Here is a 19,954-nt window from a genome sequence, read left to right as displayed (position 1 = left end):
ATGTCCTTTTCCAGCTTAATCAGTTGTAGTGAACAGACCTGACCCTGAATGATGCTGTTTCTGAAAGTTAATTTCATCTTTATGGGAGTTACTAACATTGATATCAAAGAATGTGTAGTAGCCTCTGAATGCAATTCCGAAAGAGGAGTTCTCCAAGCTCTCAGCTACAGCAGCATCATAGTTGGAGGACTGATCTCCTTAAGATGAATTCTGTCTGGTCCATATTTACTTTTTAAACCTTTAAGTATAATTTACACGCGGTAAAATGCACAGATAGTGAGTATGCAGTTCCATGAGTTGTAAAAACTGCAACACATCTGTGTAACCCACTCCCCCATCAAAATTAACAGTCCCATAACCAAAGGTTTTTTCTCCCTCCTTTCCATTATTCTCTGAATTGAACCTCCACCAGAACCCAGACAACTACTGTTCTGCTATCTTTCACCATAGCCTTGTTATGCCTGTCCAGAACTTCATGTAAATGGCATCATAAAATACGTCTTCTGTCGTGCCTGGCTCTTTCCCTCAGCATAATGTATTTTGAGGTCCATCCATGATGCTGCATGTATTGTCAGTTCATTACTTTTTATTGCCAAGTAAGAATGCTTTTGTTATGACCTCTTGCTTTATGATGTAAGTTAAAACTATACGGGAGGACTGGACTATCTTCTTAAAAGTTAGAGAATATTTTGACACAACATTGTAAAATGATTATAAATCAATAAAAAAATGTTAAAAAAAAAGTTAGAGAATAAGGTCACATTTAATTATTTTCTTCTCCATGTAAACCAATTCTTACTATAGCACATCCTACTACACAGAATATTTCTATATAAACTGTTGAATAATGAACAAATAACTTAATAATGGATGAATAAAATTATTCAATCACACTGACAACTAATTGTTCACATATTTTGCCATAAATATTTTTGGAAAAAAATTGTATCAGAGTCTCAGAGTTTTTTTTTTTTTTTTTTTAAGAGTCTTAGGGTTTTGAATTGATACCTATCTAACACTTACTAATTTCATTAAATGCATTCCTATCAGGAGCTCACTATATGACAGATAAAATACTGTATGAATTTTCTCATGTGTTATATGAAATTACATGTGAAATTTCTAGAAGAAATGAAGCATCAGTAGCTGATCTAAACCTACACACTTGTTTATAATTAATGATCACCAGTTTTCCTACAAATCTGTCACTCTATGGGCTGATGGGAAATAAAAAAAAATTGAGAAGGTGCAAGATCTGTTAGAAAGGTGCAGGTACTGAGAAAAGTGAGCACCTGTACACCGTTTTTCAAACATTATTTGTCCTAGAGGCTTTCCTTTGCTGCTTGCTGTTGAAAAATGGGCTCCATGGGGTTGAAGCATCGTGGAGACTTTAATTAAGTTTTAATTAAGTGTTTTCCATGGTTTTGCATAATAAGGAGATAATATCATATCTAATTCCTGCAAAATCTAACATGCAGCCGGGTAATCAACACCTGAGGAGTCTCCAAGCATCCACACTGTTCAGTATTTTTCTATTAAGTGTATTTTAAAAGGATGATCTTTACAATGTTTTTAAATGTGCTTGTTAGAATCAGTGAACTCGGAATCTCTCCAGGGGAGAAGAATTTTAAGTTTTGCTTCAAATTTCGTTGGTTTAGTATATGGCAATTTAATGATTTAAAGCCTCTGAAATTAGTGTGTTTCGGTGTTTGCTAATTAAAAAGATCTCACAGATGCACTTTTTTTTTTTACTTTTAACAGTTTATTGGGGATAGAATGTAAGATGTTGCATCACTTTCAAATGTGTGAACATGACAGAAGTTGCCTAAACTCTCCCTTGCTCTGTAATTGGGGATAGTGATATATCAAAACAATAGGATTGTCGTAAGGCTTACATGAGACATTATCTCATAGTGTTTCATTGTCACATACTGGTTAGAACCCACATTTAGGCGTTATATCCAAATGAAGTTAGAAGGATAATTGCAAAGATCAACGAACAGTCTTGAGCATTTAGAATATGTCACAGCTTTGTTATTCTTTTTCATTTTTAATATTGTAAGCCTTAGACAAATGAAAGTATCCCATGCTTCTCTTGACCTTTGGGAAATTGTAGTTTAAAAAATCTATAATGTGTAATGTAATCCAATTGATCAAACATAACACTGGTTGCCAGGGGCTGTATTAAGTACCAGGAATACAAAGATGGATAATTCAAGATTCCTCGCTTCCTTTTCTCTCTTCAGCTTTTTTCCTTGCTTCTTTTAGCTTTTCACTCAATATACATTCTTACTCCTAATTTCAAGAACTACATTTTAACTGTAAATGAATAGGTCAGACTGGACAGTTTCTAAAATCTCTCCTGTGTCTTCAATTCTGTGCCTTCTAAACCTGTGCATTGACTGCTAACATGGATCTGTGCAAATACTGAAGCCGACTTTGTTGAGAAATGCAGGGAATTTGAAAATTATTTTATATCCAAACTAAAGAAACTAGGCTTTGGGAGTCAGACAGGCCTAGGGACAAATCTTTACCACTTAGGTAAGCCACCAGATCTTTTTGAATTTATCTCTGTGGAGGATTCCATAAAACAGGAATCCTATTTATCCTACACATACTACTTACTTTATAAAATGTTATGAAGATAAAATGAGATAATGCATGTGAAGTACTTAAACAGAGGTGTACAGAATATAATAAACTCAGAATAAATGTTAGTCATTGTTATTATGGCCGTGTGAATATAGGTCATTTAATTATCTAGAAAAGTATTCATAAAAATGGGTTTGTCCTCATTTTACAAGGGAAGTTGGTGGTGATGACAAATTAAATGTATTTTCTGTCTGTTCTGTTCAAACTTTGAGATTCTTTGGTGGCAGAGGAATGTGGTGCAGTAGAAATGTCTTGTATCTGGCATCCTCATTGCTCAGCACAGTACGGAGCACAACAGCTCTACCACGTGTTTGCTGAGTGAAAGAACAAATGATTGGCTAGAGGAATGAATGAAAAGGATTCCACAAGATCATCTGTCCTCTATACACTAGGAAAAGAACTCTTACTCGAGACAACATCAGTAGGTAGTTGAGGAGGGACCAGAATCCAGATTTGCCCTCTTGTTGGTGTTTTTCCATAATTCTACAGTCTTTTGTTTCTCACAGTGACACGAATTTGTGGATATGTTGCATCATGGTAGCTTCATGAAACATGTGATACAAGCACATTTTTAGCTTATCTGTAACAACAATCCCAAGTACTAAGTGGGCCAGTTAACTTTAGTTTTCTATTTTATTTTCAGAAAATGTGGGACTAGCAGAAAATAGATGACCTAGGATTATGGACCAAATTTTAGTGTCCAGTAAAGGTGACTGTTCCAGGGGAGGTGCTTCTCACCCAAAGTTGTAATGTTATCTATTCAGAGTCAGTAGTGGCCTGATGACTTTGAGCTGGACTTTCCAACAGCGCCCTGCCGCTCTTTGGCATGCCCCTGGACCCGTTATGATTATGGAACCCCATTAAGAAGATTCCCTTTGAGATCTCGAGATAAAAGACCCTGAACGTGTATCATTAAGAGTGTAACACTGGGCCAAAGTCATGCTTCCTTTTATCTGTCTTTGATCTTAATGATCTGAGTTTGGGCCAGAATGGAGTTACGCTCTTAGAACAGCTGCTGGGGTATGAAAGAGCATTTTTGAGAGGGATAGAGAATGAGAAAGATGAATTGAAATCAGGACTAGTGAAGTCAATTCAGCTGCTGGGTGTAAAGGAGCATTTTGAAATCTAGTATGGCAGTGCACTGATATTTATGGCCAGGTGTCTTACATTAAACCTATCTTAAAGTATTAAAAACTTGAAATGCATGCATCCTTTACATCCTTTTCCCTCCCATATTGTGTGTGCAGAGTTAGATAGAAAGTGAAAATATAAGGAGGAACTAAAGAAACAGCCAGTAGGAAAATCAGTTGAAATAATCCAGATGCTTCTACCATTTTAAAAGTCACGTCTAGTTTGCTCATAAAGCCCTGAGTAGTATGAGAGATGTTTAAAAAATCTTGGAGTTTGGTAGTAGAAGAAAAGTGGTGAATTTATAGATCTTAATCTTGGTTGCTTGGATTGTCACATTATACTATCTAAGAGTGGAAAAGATTTATTCCAGCTGCAAAATTGTGGGTTAAAAGAAATGTCACACTGAAGTTTTTTTTCCCCCTTATTTAAATGAATATCCATATGCGCTGAATGTTATCAGATTTTCAGGCTTTAGAAACTGAAGGCTCTTTATTCATAGGACAGGCTTTGCAGGAGCTACTATAGTGCAAATTCATCCCCAGAACTCTCCTAACATACATATATTTCTCTTTGGAAATATCAGCTCTGGGGTAGCAAGAATAATTTCATCATGGCCTTCATGGCTTTTGGCTTTTGTCTGAAAGATCCAGAAAGTGCAGAGGTTATAATGTATTGCTTCAGTGACAGGAACACTTGTCCCTTAGGATTAACATTTCAGGAACTTCTTCATGTGTTACAAAGCCACCTGCAGAGAGTGTTTGAAAGTCACTGGATAGCTGACTTCACCCACAGGGAAAGTGACAGGGACCTGGCGTAGATAGAGCCTTTTCAGTGGAAACCTTTAGACATAATTAGATTATTCTAGCAGGTAGTGGATTCCTGTCCATCTAGCCATCTCTAGAGGATGCTGGGGGCTACCATCATCACATGACAGCTTTCACTGGCTAGTTGCCACTGAACTCCGAGTTAACTTTGGGGACCTTTGAACTGCCTTCAGGGTGTGGGGTAGGAATGCAACAGGCTCAAGAGACATTTTAAAGATTCACTCTCTATTTGAGTTGGCCCTAAGGATTCAGAAAGGACCTGGGATAGTGGAGTTGATGGAGTTGATTCTAGGGTCCTCTGAAATTTGAATTATCTATAAAATACTGGTATGACATATAATAAACTATTCATATAATACTGGTATGTATTATTTATAAAAATATTCATAGAATACTGGGCAGATATCATAAAGTATACATAAAATATTGGTGTTGAAACATGGCTGATACTATGTGTGGTGGTTAATTTTATGTGTCAACTTGAGCTAAGGGATGTCCAGATAGTTGGTAAAACATTATTTCTAGATGTATCCTTGAGATTGGTTTTGGAAGAGATTAACATTTGAATCACTCAACTGAATGAAGAATATCTTCCTCACTTGTATAGGTGGGCTTCACCCAATGCATTGAAGGCCTGAATAGAAAAAAAAAAAAAAAAAAAGGCTGGGGAAGGATGAGTTTCCTCTTTTTGCCTGACCTGGGACATCCAGCTTCTCCTGCTCTCACAGAACATTGATACTTCTGGTTCTTGGGCCTTTAGACTCGGAATGAATTACACTACCATCTCGCAGATGGCAGAGTGGGCCTTCTGGGACTCCATAATTGCATGAGCCAATTTTAATAATAAATCTCATCTATCTGTGTATCTATCTATGTATCTATGTGTCTGTCTGTCTGTCTGTCTATCTATCTATCTATCTATCTATCTATCTATCTATCTATCTATCTATCACCTCCCTCTCAATGGTCCTATTTCTCTGGAGAACCCTGACCCGTCCAGGTTCAGGTATCAAGGCTGGCTCTACAGGAGCAGAATTTTAAGGATGAGCTTATAACTTTGTTCTGTTATTTCTGGAATTGGCTCTCTAATCCAATTAGACTTAAAAGACGCCAATGACTCTATTTCCAATAGTAAGGAGAGCAAAATAGTCCGTAGTATGAACTGTTTACAGGGATAGATAAAATATCTGCTCTGGATACTCCTAATCAACCATTCATAAGAAGCAAGGAGCCAAGTGATTTTATATGTGATGCTTTTGAACATTATTGGAAAACTTAGAAATACCACGACATTGGTTGGCTGCTCCTAATGTGTCTGGACAAAGTGGTGAAAGGCTACGCTCAGGAAGTCACACCTCCAGCTCAAGTACTAGCTGTATAAATGATCTCATAGCTTCTCTGTGTGCCTTGAAGGAGAACCTTATCTCCTGTGGCTGTAGGGCTGAACTGGCTGTGATTGGCTGAATTATGATGCAAATTGAATTTCCAGCCTCAGGGGGTGTCACCGTTAAAGTGATGGCATTGATTGGAAAGAATGGGGTCCTGTAAACTGAGCTGAGGTTCTGTGGGAAGAAGCTGATCAAGCTGACGATGTTGAGCCCCTAAATTTTGATGAGTCTTTCTTTGCTAGTGGAATTACTTTCTCATCCACTGTGCTAACTGTTGTGGGCACACATGGCGATGGGCCCGTGACACAGGTTGGTAAAGAATTACCGGAGACAGAGAGAAGTTTAGGAGCGTTTAATAGTTATGCTGCTGTAGGCAAAAGGGGGCCCCGCTGGTGAGAGGTGTCCGTGTGAGCGCCAAGGGTGAGCGTGCAGGGTCTTTTATGGAGGGGAGGCGGCTGTACACACAGAGAGTAGGGGCTGCGTGATCAATTCTTGCAGTGGTTCCTGATTGGTTGTAAGGTCTGTCAGGGACTTCTCTGAACAATAGGTTTTATGACTTTAATAGGGGCAGGGTGTGAAGCCTGTCGCCTAGGGCATTGTGAGAGGGGCTATCTCCTGGGGCGGTGAGTTTTGTTAGGGTAAACACACATTAGGGAAGCTGTTTTTATCCTTTAGAAATGCAGGTATGCGGAGGGTCCTGCAATGGGGAGTGGGGGTTAAGGTCACCGAGAGCCCCAGGGGAGGGGGTTTCATGACTCCAGGAAATGCCAGCTGGCTTCACAGTAAGGGCTTCCCCACTCCCGGGAGCAGAGATCTCTCTCTGTTGAGATCTGACTGAAGGGATTAGTCCTGCCTTGTCTAAGGAAACAGCAGTGGTCTCCCTGAAGCAGACGCCATGCAGGACAGTGCCAGTTCTCCTCAGCACTGACCCCGCTCACTCTTCTTCTCAGGCTTCTAGACCTATAAATAGACTCAAGTCCCAACAGGCCTCTAAAAGAGAGGTACAAAGTGTGACTTGTGAGGAAGTGTGCTACACTCCGAAATAATGTGAGTGTTCAAATGCATACAATCAGAAATCCAGGGAACATGTGTGGGAGTGGATGCTAAGGGTGTGGAATGGTGGTGGAAGGCACATAGAGGTGGATCAGGCCACATTTATTGAAATGGACCGTCTAAGCAGAGATTGTGCATTTAACGTTGCAGCTATGGGAGTTAGAAAGGATTTAACAGTTTGGTTGGGCCAAAAGATGGCCCATTGTGAACAAATCAAAAATGATCAAATTTGTGAAGGGAGACCCAGCATTCTTGAAGAGCTCTGGGTTCACTCTTCTCTGTAGGCCAGCCTTACAGTGGGGACTACAGCCACTCAGTTCGAATGAGAGTGGTTGGATCCCAAGGTGGTAGAGGCCAAGTGGCAGCCAGGTGGACGTGGTTACCATAATGGACAGCAGATACATTGATAAACACGTAACAAATAGAGAATTTAAAAAAAAAAAAATCTCTTTTGGGGGTGTAATTAGGTTTATTTACTTATTTAATATTTTTAGGGGAGGTACTGGGGATTGAACCCAGGACCTTGTGCATGCTAAGCACACACTCAACCACTTGAGCTATACCTTCCCCCCACAAATAGAGAATATATTTTAGATATTCAGCTTCTAGTGTCCATGCTGTTCTTTAAAGCTGACCCAAATATGGAGTAAGACTTCACATGGTGGGTAATGGCTTTGAAATACCTCAGCAGACTATGGATGAATTGGATTAAGAATGGTAAACTCCATTTCTGATGAGCCACTGTCCTAAAGTCTAAAAGAAAATCAGTCTGGTTTGTCAAAATGCTTTTTCACATTCAGATACATACGAGTGACTGTTTCATTATTTCAGCGGAGCCCAGTGTGGGTGAGATGTTACAAAATATCAACAGTGAGGAAATCCAGTTCTTTCAAGTCTGTGTTTTTGGCCGAGGCTGCAGAGTCTCCCAGTGGTGTCTGTTATAAAGCAACAAGCAGGACTTGGCAGCGAGTTAGAGATAACATGACTTACATCCCAAAGACCGTCCAAGCTGCATGCTAAATTTTCCCCATCTGTCACCAGTCTCCTCTGTCCCATGTCAGAGTCAGATTTGGAATTGGTGACATTGGAGGCACTTGTTATGCCTGTCAGAACAAAACCCAAAGGTCTTATTGTTCATGGCAGTTTGGATGTACCTGAACAGTAATTACTGTTCACATGGACTTCCTTGTGCTGTTCTCCTGTTTCATGAGCTTCCATCTCCCCTTAGATGGGTCCCAGTGTACATGGTATGGAAGAGTAGAATCAGCAAGAGATGGTACCACAGATGATTTTTAAATTACTTCATGTGAAAGCCAAAGAATGCTAGTACTTAACATTTGATTGGACTATATTTGTTGCTTATTAACCCAGTAGTTAAAAGTAAATGATTACAGAGCTGTAAATTTGTTTACAGAGAAACTATGGTTTGAAACATTTAAGTTTTAAGTTTTATGAGTATACGACTGAAGATACTACATTAAAACTTATCCATTTACACACAACAATATGGATCAATTTCTTATGCTAACCATACACAAGAAAGTAATACTAAATTTGTGAATATTGTCATTGAGAGTAGAGTCTTACTTCACTATTCATTTTTTAGCACCTAGCATTAAACATATTTTTCATTTAGTCAAACCAGTCCTTAGACATACACGGGTTAAACAGAGAGGGTACTATTACAGTGACCAGAGCACATTTTGTTTTTATTTTACTGTTGTTGTTAAAGGAACTAAAAAATAAGATTTTGGCGCATGTTGATACATAAAAGTCTTTAATTTAATGTAAATATTTAACTTTATATATTTCTACCAAAATCTAAATTTATTTAGTATTTCTGTTTTCCTCCAGAACAAGACAAGAAACTCTGCTCCCTGATCTAGCCCCATCAACTTTTCCTACTATCTTTCTAATGTCTGAAATGTTATTCCCTTATATTTTTAAACCCCTTCAAACTAACTTTTTATACTCAGTGTTTAATTAGAATTACTAATATATCTTGTAATTACTTTTGTCACTGTTTTATACATTCCATTCCTTCTTTCTATGCCTTTCTTCTTCCTCAAGTATGTGCTTTGCTAATTCTTGTGGGGGGGCTCTGTTGGTGGTAAACTTTGTCTTTAAATGCCTGAGACAGTCTCTGTTTCACTATCACTGTTGTAACGTTTAGTTTAGCTGGGTATGTAATTTTAGATGGAGAGTCACTTACTTTCAGTATTCTCTGTCTGCTCCTGTAGCTGCTGAGATGCATGCTGTCAGTCTAATTGTCTTTTATTAGATTATTATCTTTAGCCTTAAGGAGGCTTTTAAAGTTTTTCTCTTTGATATGTTCTAGTTTCATTACCGTGGATTTAAATGTGAATTTATTTTTAATTCACCCTATTTTCTCTGAGTTTACTCTTTCTGAAGATGTATTTTTCTTCAGTTCTTGAAAATTCTCAGTCATACTGGCCATTATTTTCTCTTTAATATTGCCTCTTTATCATTCTCTCAACTTGCTACTTCTGGAACTCCCATTCCTAGTGCGTGTGATTTACTAGAGTGTGACTACTAGTGCTCACCAATATCTGAATAGTTATTCCTTAAAGGGCACATGGGTGATTATACCTTTTTGCTCCTTGCCATTAAGAAGAACTGTAAAAGGTAAGCACAAATGATGTGTGTCATTTGCAGGCTGAGGTAGGGGACAGGCCATGTACAGCTTTACTCTTTTTTGCTTCTGCTTCAGCAATTATGGAAGAGGGTCTTGAATGATTGATAAGTGAACATTTAGTAAGCCACGGAGGTGTGGGGATGTTTGTTGCTGTGATGGGGCCTATCCTATCCGGAATAAAATTGGGAGCCTCTGAGTTTATGCTGCATGTCTCATAAAATTATCTTTCATAGTTTTTATTTATTTATTTCTCAGGTACAATCTTTCAATTGAACAATTATTTCTTTAACTATATTCAGCTCAGGATTAGTCCCTTTTTAGTTCTTATGCTAACAACTGTACTTTTCTTTGCGGATTTATAACCCTTCATCATAGCCAATCTATTCTTGGCTTATAAAGATTGTTTATAACTTTTTATACTTGAATTACATATATTATTTCTCTATTTCTATGAGTGTTTTGAACATACTTGTTTGTAAATAATTCTCAGGTTAATAGCTTTCTATTTTGCATTCCTCTAAAATGAATTCTTTCAGTTGTCTAGAATATCAGCTGTCTTTTGTGGGAGTTTCCTCGTTTTTCTCGGCTAACTCATTTTGGGTAGGAGTTTTGTTGTTGTTGCTGTTATTTTATTTTTAATGCTCTTCTCTTTGGACTTCTATTCCTTGCTTGCTAGTTTTTGCCATTACCTGTATCCAGCTCCCTGGAGCTCTCTGTTCAGAACTAGGTCGCATATGGGCGTGTTGGGTCTCCTGTCCTACAGAGGCGCTGGTGTGTTACAAACCTGGTTTCTGAGCCAGAGAATGACTGGACAGAAGGTCGGAGTAGGAAGTGGTCTTGGCTCCCACTCACTTCCCTGACTGCTGATTGGTGGACTCTCAGCCCTGGGCAATGGCCGCCATTTTGTCAAGATTCCTTTTATAAGTCAGAGAAACTAAACCCAATCTCTGGTCTCACAGCCTGAGTCTGGCCCTGGTCCTCTGACGCAAGCGGAGCACTTTGAGCTCCTATTATTCCCGCTTCCCATGTTGAGATTTCTAGTAGGCTACTCTTACTGTTTGTATTTCTGTTCCAAGATGTTTATTTTGTTCCTGAGTCCAGTTTTGCCTTTTAAAATATTAAATCTATATTATATAACATAAAATTATATATTTATGTATGTGTGTTTCTTTCATTACTATGGATTTGAAGCAGAGGGAGTGAGTATTTGTACCTGAACTCACAATTTTCTCTTAATAAAAAATCAGTCTTTAATTTAAATGAGATTAAACCTCTGACTCATCATGTGGTGATCCTTCTCTTATTACAAATTAGAGATTTCATTTTGATTTAGTTCCCTCCCAGTGGTTTTTATTTGATTTTTAAAAAGATTTTCTGAGAAAGTAGAAGGTTTTGGGGTGAAGGGTGGACAATTTAGTGAATCCAGTAGGCCATCAGAATCATTAAATGCACCTACTACTCAACTTTTTCTTTTGTAAAGCAGGTAAGTGTGTGTTAATTAAGCTTTTTAGTCTTCCCATACTTATTTTTCTTTTTACCCTTTATTCAGTAATAGAATTAATCATAACTTAAGGAAAAAAACAAATGAAGAGATATATGAACATCCAGAGTAAAATCACTTAATAAAATGTTGGTGGCAGCTAAGTGAAGAGGTTATGCTACGTTCATTTTCTGTGTTGCTCTGAGATGAAAATCAGACTATTTCATTCTGCATTGCTGAGCCCTTAGGTGCCAGATCTCTGAGGTTGCATAGAGTATAAAATGCAATATTTTTCCAAAGGAGTACTTGTGGAGATGGAACAGTGTTTTACTTTCAAGATCAGGTTTTCTTTCATTCTTCTTTTGCTGAGTGTTTACTATCACATATGTGTTTCCTTTGAGAATTTTTTATAGGGAATCAAAACATTGAAAACAATTTCAGGGATAATTTTCCACATTACTATAGAAGCTTCTCCTTTATTAAAATACTTAAAAATAAGCTTCCCCAGTGCATTTACTCACTTTTAAATAATTTCTCCTTTAAGCAAAAATATTTTACTCTATAAAGGGTAATCATTTTGGTGGAAATAGTTCTAAAATGCATGACATAAATGTTAACCTTCTGAACCGAGTTGAATAGTGTTCTTCCAGAATTCATGTTTACCCTGAACTTGCGAATGTGACTTTATTTGGAAACAGAATCTTTTCAGATGTGATTAAGTTAAGGTGAGTTCATCCTGGATTACGGTGGGCCACTACAGAGGGTCAATATAATGCCCATGTAAGAAGAGAGAAATCTGGACACAGACACACAGAAAGGAGAGTGTCAGGTGATGACAGGGACAGAGATTGGAGTGATGCACACGAGTGCCACGAACTGCCAGCAATCACCAGAAGCTAGGAGAGAAGTGTGGAATAGATTTTCCTTCACAACCTCCAAAATTTGAAATCAGCCGTACTGATACTTGGCTTTGGACTTCTGCCTCTGGAAATGTAGGAGAATGCATTTCTGTTGTTTTTAAGCCATCCAGTTTGTGGCACTTACATTATAGAAACTCTAGAAAATGAATACATCTTTTTACATAGCATATTTTACTGAACATACACAATCTTTCTCTATGGTTTAAAAAATTTGAATAGTTTATTCTACTGTCATGATGTTCCAAACAGCCTTTGAAGTGTTCTGGACTTACCTTGCCCCTCAAAGAACATGAATAAGGCAAATTTGATATTCTTTCTGGCCTTTCTGTCTTATGGTCATCAGCTATTCTATTTCTATATAGATCTTTTATTTTTCCTTCCTCTCTATGTCTAAATAGATGTCATAGTCTAAGAAAGACTGAGAGTTTCCAGGAGAAAAAACCCAACTAACCTAAGTTTGTTAAATCAGTTTTTGATTTTTACATAAGTATATGGGCTCAGTTCTCAGTTCTAAGAGTTCTCAATTTCCCAAAGTGTATTTGGCTATAGAAGCTCTGGAAAAATATGATGGGGATGATGCTGGTGGTGTTTGCGATATTTATGGTCAAAAGTGGTTTGGGAAGTGCTGACTACTGTACCTCCTTTGGCAAATTCATACTCTCTTTATATGTGTATGTATATATATGTGTATATATATATATACTTTAATATTTTTACATATTTTATATTCATATACCTATATATACACATGTTTTGTAAAGACTTGAAGAGGTTCCAAAAGTGAAAAATCTTGTTTAAACTAGTACTTGATACTAGAACCCTGTCTTTGGTATCATCTATCGATATCTAAAGATTCTACAGAAATCACTTTGATAAACACTGTCTTAAAGAGCAAAATGTCTGTTCCTAAGAAACAGTTTCTTCTAAGCCTAGAGCTCACACGTTCTTTGTGGGTCTTTAGCTCTGTGACTTTGTTTTGCATATTTGAGGTTACTGAAAACCAAAGTGTCAGACACATGAGGAGTTTTGAATTGTTCTTGGCAAGAATTGATCTTCCTAAAGTACCGTTTATTTAGATAGGAGTTTGGTTTTTTTGTTTGTTTGTTTCTTTGGGCTTTTTTTGCATTTATTTTCCTGTCATAATCTAGGTGCTAAGAAAGATTAAATAAATCTCTATTTGAAAAGTGCTATATAAAGATGAAATTGAAGGCAGGTGAACAAACAATGTTGCAGTTGGACTAAGGTTTTTTTTCTTTTTTTTCCCTCAGTCTCTATATTGAGTCCCTTACATCTTTAATGTTGTCTTAACTTTGAGGCTGCTTTTGAGTTAGTGCCAATGCTTAATTACATGGCATCTTGTCTTATATCTAACTGTTTAAATTCAGAAACTGAACAGGGTTGCTGAAGCAGTGTTATTGCCAGTTTTAGGAAGAATTAGAACAAGCCATTTATGCATCAGTCAGTCGGTCTGATGGAGTATCTTCGATGTATCAGGGGCTAGTGATACAGGACCCTAAGGGAACACACACCCTAGTGTGGAGAGACCGACAATAAACAATGAGTTGATAATATTTCTAGTATGTTAGTTGGGAATAAGTGTGATGGAGAAAAATTAAATAGGCTGGGGGTAAGAATATCGGTGAGGATAGGTGGAAGTTTGCAATTTGGATGATGATGGTGAGAAAAGGTATCATGGAGAAGGTGGAATTTGATTAAAAAAAAAAAACATGTTAGGAAGGTAAGGAAACAAGCCATGTAGTTCTGCAGTGGGAAAGTGTAGGAAAAAGGAACAAAGCAAGCCCAGAGATGGAGGGTGTCTGATGTCAGCAATAGCACAGGCTGGTAGGTACAGAGCAGAGGGGACAGGACATGCAGAAAAGGGCATAAGACCGGAGAGATGGTGGTGGGCATGGCCTGGAGGTCTTTTAGGTCGTTAGAAAAATTTTAGCTTCTACTCCGAGTGTGATGGGAAGTCATCGGAGAGTGTGGAGCAGGGGAAAGACATGATCTAGCTGACATTTTACATTTTACATCATGCTATTAGGAGCCTGGTGACTGTTGGGTTGTTGGTGCCCAGGCTCATATACCGGCTCTTATAAAGGCATTTTGAAATAGACTGATGTTTCCCATGGAGGGGAACTCATGCTATGAAGGCAGATGTCATAGGAACTATAGGAATAAATTGCACTTTTTCATTTTCTTTTTAGAGAAAAATGACCTAGGGATAACAAAGGAGTCATGGTAACGGGAAAACGTTTTTAGACAATCTGAGCTGAAAGTTTGTATTCTTTCCTTTAGCTCTCTGGCAGGAAAGACTGCTCAGGCTGATGTATGTCATTACCGGTTCTGAATTCATCATTTGTTCTCTGGCATTTAATTGCCACCAGAATAAAAAATTCTGGTCACAACAAGTTTTATATTATGGAGATTCTGGGTGAAGTTAGAAGCCCAAGATATAAGCTTCTCTACCGTCAGTGTGTCTGAATATGCCATTGTTGAATAGAATTTTGAAAACTGGTGAGTAAAGGAATGGAATCAGGAGTCTGTCCTGCTTTTCTTAAACAAATGATACCTCAGGGTAACCAAATGGTTGATGAGAAGAATGTTCTTGTTATAGAATTACATCAGTTAATAAAGAAGAACCATCCGTAGATGAACCAACCACTTGTAAAGCTTACCCCCATCATCATCCCTTCCTGCAGATATCTGTTCTTATTCCATCCCATCCTGTCACCATCTTTTCTGGTCAGTATGTCTCATATTGTTAGATGTGGCTATATTGAGCAGTGAGATGTGGATCACTTCTAAATGAAAATAGTAATCGTTCACAAAGACATGGGATTTCATGAAGTCCACAAAAGCAGTGCTGGAGAACTCCTTCAGCTACCCTCAACATTATTCGTCAGTAAGGGTCTGGCAGAGTTATACTCGTTATCATTTGAAGGAGAAAAAAAAATCACCATGGAGGATCATAGCTAGTGCTCTTAAAGTGAAAATTTTGAAATGTCAAAGATTAATAATAGTAATAATGGTTATCAATTATTAACGTATACCACGCACCACATGTTATTCCAAGTTCTTTACATATAGTCTGAGTTGGGCTGTTGGTTTGGCTACGTGTGGCAAAGGGTCACAATAACCCTTTTGTAGATAAGCTAGACATTTATTATTTTTAGCCTGAACTGGTAGAGTGGCTCTGTTCAGCAAGATTCTTGAAGTCTGGTTCCTTCCATGCTGTTGCTCTGTTTCCCTGGAGTGTTTGCCTCGTGGACCGAATCCAAGAAATCTCACTCTCTTTGTGCGTTTCTCCTGGTCACAGGCTTCTTTCCTTTCAGGGTTCACACTGGAAGTTCATGTATCACCTTTGCTTTTCTACATTGTTGAGTACTTAGTCCCTTGGCCAGATCTAGCTGCAAAGATGGAGGCAAAATGTAGTATTTATTTTTGCTGGCCAAGTGCTCAGGTGACCAGTGTAAGGCTCTGCCCCTTGGAAGTTATTTTATTTCATCTTCATAATAATCCTATGAGTCAGGTGCAATTATGATCCCTGTATTATACATGAGCTATCTTAGGCATGGAGAGGCTTGACAGTTTCCCAAAGTCAGGGAAGTCCTTATATGTTTTTGAAAATATGTCTTTTGTTATGACCTTGCTTTGAACATCAAAAGGAATGTCAGGGTTTCTCAACAGACCACTTTTTTTGTTCTTTTTTCTCAGATAATGTAGACTGATACTTTTGTAAGATGCAATAAAAATATCATGCAATTGCTGTAAAAGTTTCTCAAACCTATTCTCAATTCTATACATATCCTGCTGTAGACCAGAAAGAGTAGTCTGTGAACTGACATCAGTCCTCAATTTGTGTAGCCCTGAATTAGGCTGTGTTGTTTTAACAATCAATTTTATTGGAAAAAAATAACACTACTCTCTCACCCCTGACATGTTTGATCCAATCATTGTTTGCTTTAAAAACTAGTGCACAGTTGTAATTACACACACACACACATATACACACACACATATATGTATATATATATAAACTTTAATTTTTATAGTTTTTAGTGTAAAGACGTGTAAAGTTTTAGAACCTCATTTTATTTGTAATTATCCTCAGGGACCTCTTCACGTACATTCACAAATGGTCTCAGAGACTTTGTCAGTCATGAGAGTTAAGGGAGCCCTTAATTTCCAAAAAGAATTTGATTATACTTATGATAAAAGACTTAAGTCAATAAAGCTATGAAATAAACACAAGAAAATTTTAAGAAGTCATATGCAGGAGGGTTAGCAATTATGGTTATCGTCTAGGCTGGTTAAAGCTATTTCACATCATGTATAAATTCTGCTCTATTGGTCGAGGATCCCTATAATATAATATTAAGAAAGATGTAGAGGCCAAGTGGGTTCAGCTGGGAAAGCCTGTCATGCCTGATTAATGATGTCTGGAAGAGGAGCAGGTGGGGTGGCAGGCGTGCCCTGGGTTTTCCTCCATTAATTATTGTGCTGGGTCTGAGTGTCCAGCAAAGCAGCAAAGGGAGAGCATTCTACAGAGTGGATTGTACTCGAAGAGATGGTTGCATTTGTAAGAAAGATGGACGTTTTCTTTGTTCTATATTCTAAACTGATTTTGTCTTTCTAGATGGAAAGGATATTGAAAAATACAATGAGTGGTATCCTAAAGAATGATTTTTCAGTAGACGTCCAGTTATATGCCTTTTAAAATATATCAACTCTTGATTATCCAAGAGACTATCAGAAAAAAGAAGCAGGACAATTTTTGTGAGAATTTCCACAAATACTACACTGTACTTATAAAAAGTAACAAAGAAAGCTAGAATAAGCATAGGAAGGTTAAATAATCGATCTGTTGGACCGTCCCTTCTCTCTGTATAAAGTTACAGGTTTATATCTTATTAGAAAATCTTTTTACTTTTCCTCTATGGCAAAACTAATGACACGACATTGTATTGAAGAGGAAGGGGTTCAGTAATGAGGAACAGATTGGACGTGTCAGGGAGATTAGACACCCCTGTTGCAAACTTCTGACTATAACCAATGCCCTAACATTGGTTTTGACAACCTGTGACAATGGCAGAAGTGACAGGGAGATGATTTTCATAATGCACAGAGGCAGTAGATGTAATTGTGTATCCTGAGTGACCTTCTGCTTTCTTCTCTGGGCACCCTTCCCACTTCCCACCTCTTCTTTCCTTCTTCCACTTACCCATTTCTCTTATTTTGTCACAAGTCCAATGTTTTCTACCCCTTTCTCCTATTCCTGACCTTCGCAGAAGTATTAAATTATTGAATTTAATAGGAGACAGATTAAAGATTCTCTCTAACCTACTTATATTTTTTCAGTTGACAGGACTTACTTTAAGTTGTTAATTGCTTAAGGTATTACCTCTTGGTAGTAAAACCTAGTATTGATTCTATCTCAGTTTAGACTTTTCTCTAGTACTGTAATGCTTCAAGCTCAAAGTAACACTTTACTTGATTTTCTTTATTCAAAATTAAAAACTCATCATTGCTGTTCATACCATAAGTAACACTATATTATAAATAACTCTCCTAATGGGTAAATGAATTTTAAACTTAAAATGTTAATGGGGGAGACTTCTACTTCTGGTTAGAATAGAGTAGCAGAAACAAATCTTACAAATAAGTTTCTCTGACCACAGTGAAATTTAATGTAAAATCAGGAGCAGAAAGATATTTGAGAAATCCCCCAAAACATTTGAAAAGCAATTATAACACACTTCTAAACAATCCAGAGGTCAAAGGAGAAGTCAAAAGGGGAAATAAAATGTAGTTTGATGTGAATACAAATGAGTACATGACAGAATCAGAATTTGGGGGATGCTGTTAAAGCAATACTTGGGGGGGAAGTTTTAGTACTCATGCCTGTATTGGAAATGAAAAAAGGCTCCAATCAACAAGTGTAGCTTCCAACTTAAGAAACTAGAAAAAAAGTACAAATTAAGCCCCATGTAAGCAGGAAAAAGGAAATACTAAAGATCAGAGAAGAAATCAGTGAAATGGAAAACAGAAAAACAGCAGAGAAAATCAATGAAACCAAAAATGAATTCTTTGAGAAAATTAATAAAATTGATAAACTCCTAGCCAGGCTGATAAGGAAAAAGAGTGAAGATGCAACTACCAATATCAGAAATGAGAGCGGTCACATCACTGCAGATGCTACACATATTAAAAGGACAGTAAAGGAATATTATGAATAACTTTATGGCAGTATATTCAACAGCATATATATAATGGTCATATTCACTGAAAAACCAAAGTTCACTCAAGAAGAAATCAATACCCAAAGAGCTCTTTATATATAAAGAAATTACATTTTAGTTCATAACCCTCCAACAAGGAAATCTTTAGGCCCATAAATTGTCACTGGTAAATTCTGCCAGACATTTAAGGAGGAAATGATGCCAATTCTGCACAGACTCTTTTCTAAAATTTGAAAGAATACTTCTCAGCCCAGTCTTTGTGACCAGCATTGTCCTGATACCAAAACCAGACAAAGATATGCCAAGAAAAAACAAAGAAACATGAACGAGTAGTATTCTTCATGACCATTGATACAAAAATTCTAAATAAAATTTTAGAAAATCTAACCCAACAGTAAATTTAAAAGATAATCCAAAATGCCAAAGGAGATTGTAATGTAATATAGCTCACCATATTGACAAAGTAAAAAAATAATTATCCTTTCAACAGATACTTACAAAGCATTTAACAAATCCAGTATTCCTTTCAGTGAAAGTCTGAGCAAAGTAGGAATAGAAGAAAAATGCTTTAGCTTGATAAATGGTATCTACAAAAATCCTCCTGTAGCTAATGTTATAATTAATGGTAAAACAACTGGAAAACTGAATGTTTTCCTGGAAAGATGAGGAACAAGAGAAGAATGTTCACTCTCACCACAACATTATATAGATGTTCTAGCCAGTAAAATCAGGCAAAAAAATAAATAAATAAAAGGTGTCTTGATTGGAAAAGAAGTAAAGCTGTCTTTACATGCAGATGGCCTTATTGTCTATGTAGAAAATTTGATAAAATCAGTGAAAACAATTCTAGCACTAAAAAGTAGGATTAGCAAGTTTGTAGGATATAAGAAATTCAATAATTAAATATATTTTTGTGTTAGCAGCAAACTATATGATATTCAAACTAACCGAGCAAAATCATTTATAATAGACTGAAAAATATGATATACTTTGGGATAAATACAACAAAAGATGTGAACGTACTGTACACTGAATATTGCCAAACACTGTTCTGCTGACAGAAATTAAAGAAGACCTAAACAAATGGGGGTGATATGTCATGTCCATGGGTCGGAAGATACAATACTGTAATGAAGTCAGTTCTCCCCAGCCTGATCTGTAGATTCAATGAAATCGCAATCAAAATCCCAGCAGGACTTTTTGGAGGGGGGGGCGCAGGGGGTTGAAATTGACTAACCTATTCTGAAATCATATGGAAATATAAAGGATGTCAAATAGCTCAAGTAGGTTTGTGATGGAAGATGGATCGAAGGACTAAAGTACCTGATATCAAGACTTATTATAAATCTGTAATAATCGAGACAGCATGGTGTTGGCACAAAAATAGCCTAATGTATCAATGGAACATAAGAGAATGATCAGATATAGAGCTATACATGATCAGACAACTGATTTTCTAAAAAGCTGGAAAACCAATTCAGTGGACAAGGGATAGTTATTTGTTTGTTTCCTGAACAACAAATGGTGCTGGAACTATTGGATATTCATAAGCAACCAAAAAATAACAGAGAAGAAAAATAATTAATTCAAAATGGGCTATAGACCTAT

General features: G+C 37.1%; 1 protein-coding gene and 1 long non-coding RNA gene across 3 annotated transcripts in view; both read left to right on the top strand.

Moving 5' to 3' along the window:
• Window positions 1-19,954, top strand: part of LOC102518431 (EGF-like and EMI domain-containing protein 1) — a 497,761-nt gene that overhangs the window by 92,268 nt on the left and 385,539 nt on the right. The gene's annotated exons all lie outside the window — the stretch shown is intronic.
• LOC116665331 lies at window positions 1,161-19,227 on the top strand. Its single transcript, XR_004321907.1, has 3 exons — window positions 1,161-1,398; window positions 3,910-3,912; window positions 19,216-19,227. It is a non-coding gene; the product is annotated as an uncharacterized LOC116665331 (long non-coding RNA).

The sequence above is a fragment of the Camelus ferus genome, chromosome 1, assembly GCF_009834535.1.
Source record: "Camelus ferus isolate YT-003-E chromosome 1, BCGSAC_Cfer_1.0, whole genome shotgun sequence".
NCBI lineage: Eukaryota > Metazoa > Chordata > Mammalia > Artiodactyla > Camelidae > Camelus > Camelus ferus.
The sequence above is the reverse complement of the archived record's forward strand: the minus strand, read 5'-3'. Positions and strand labels throughout refer to the sequence as shown.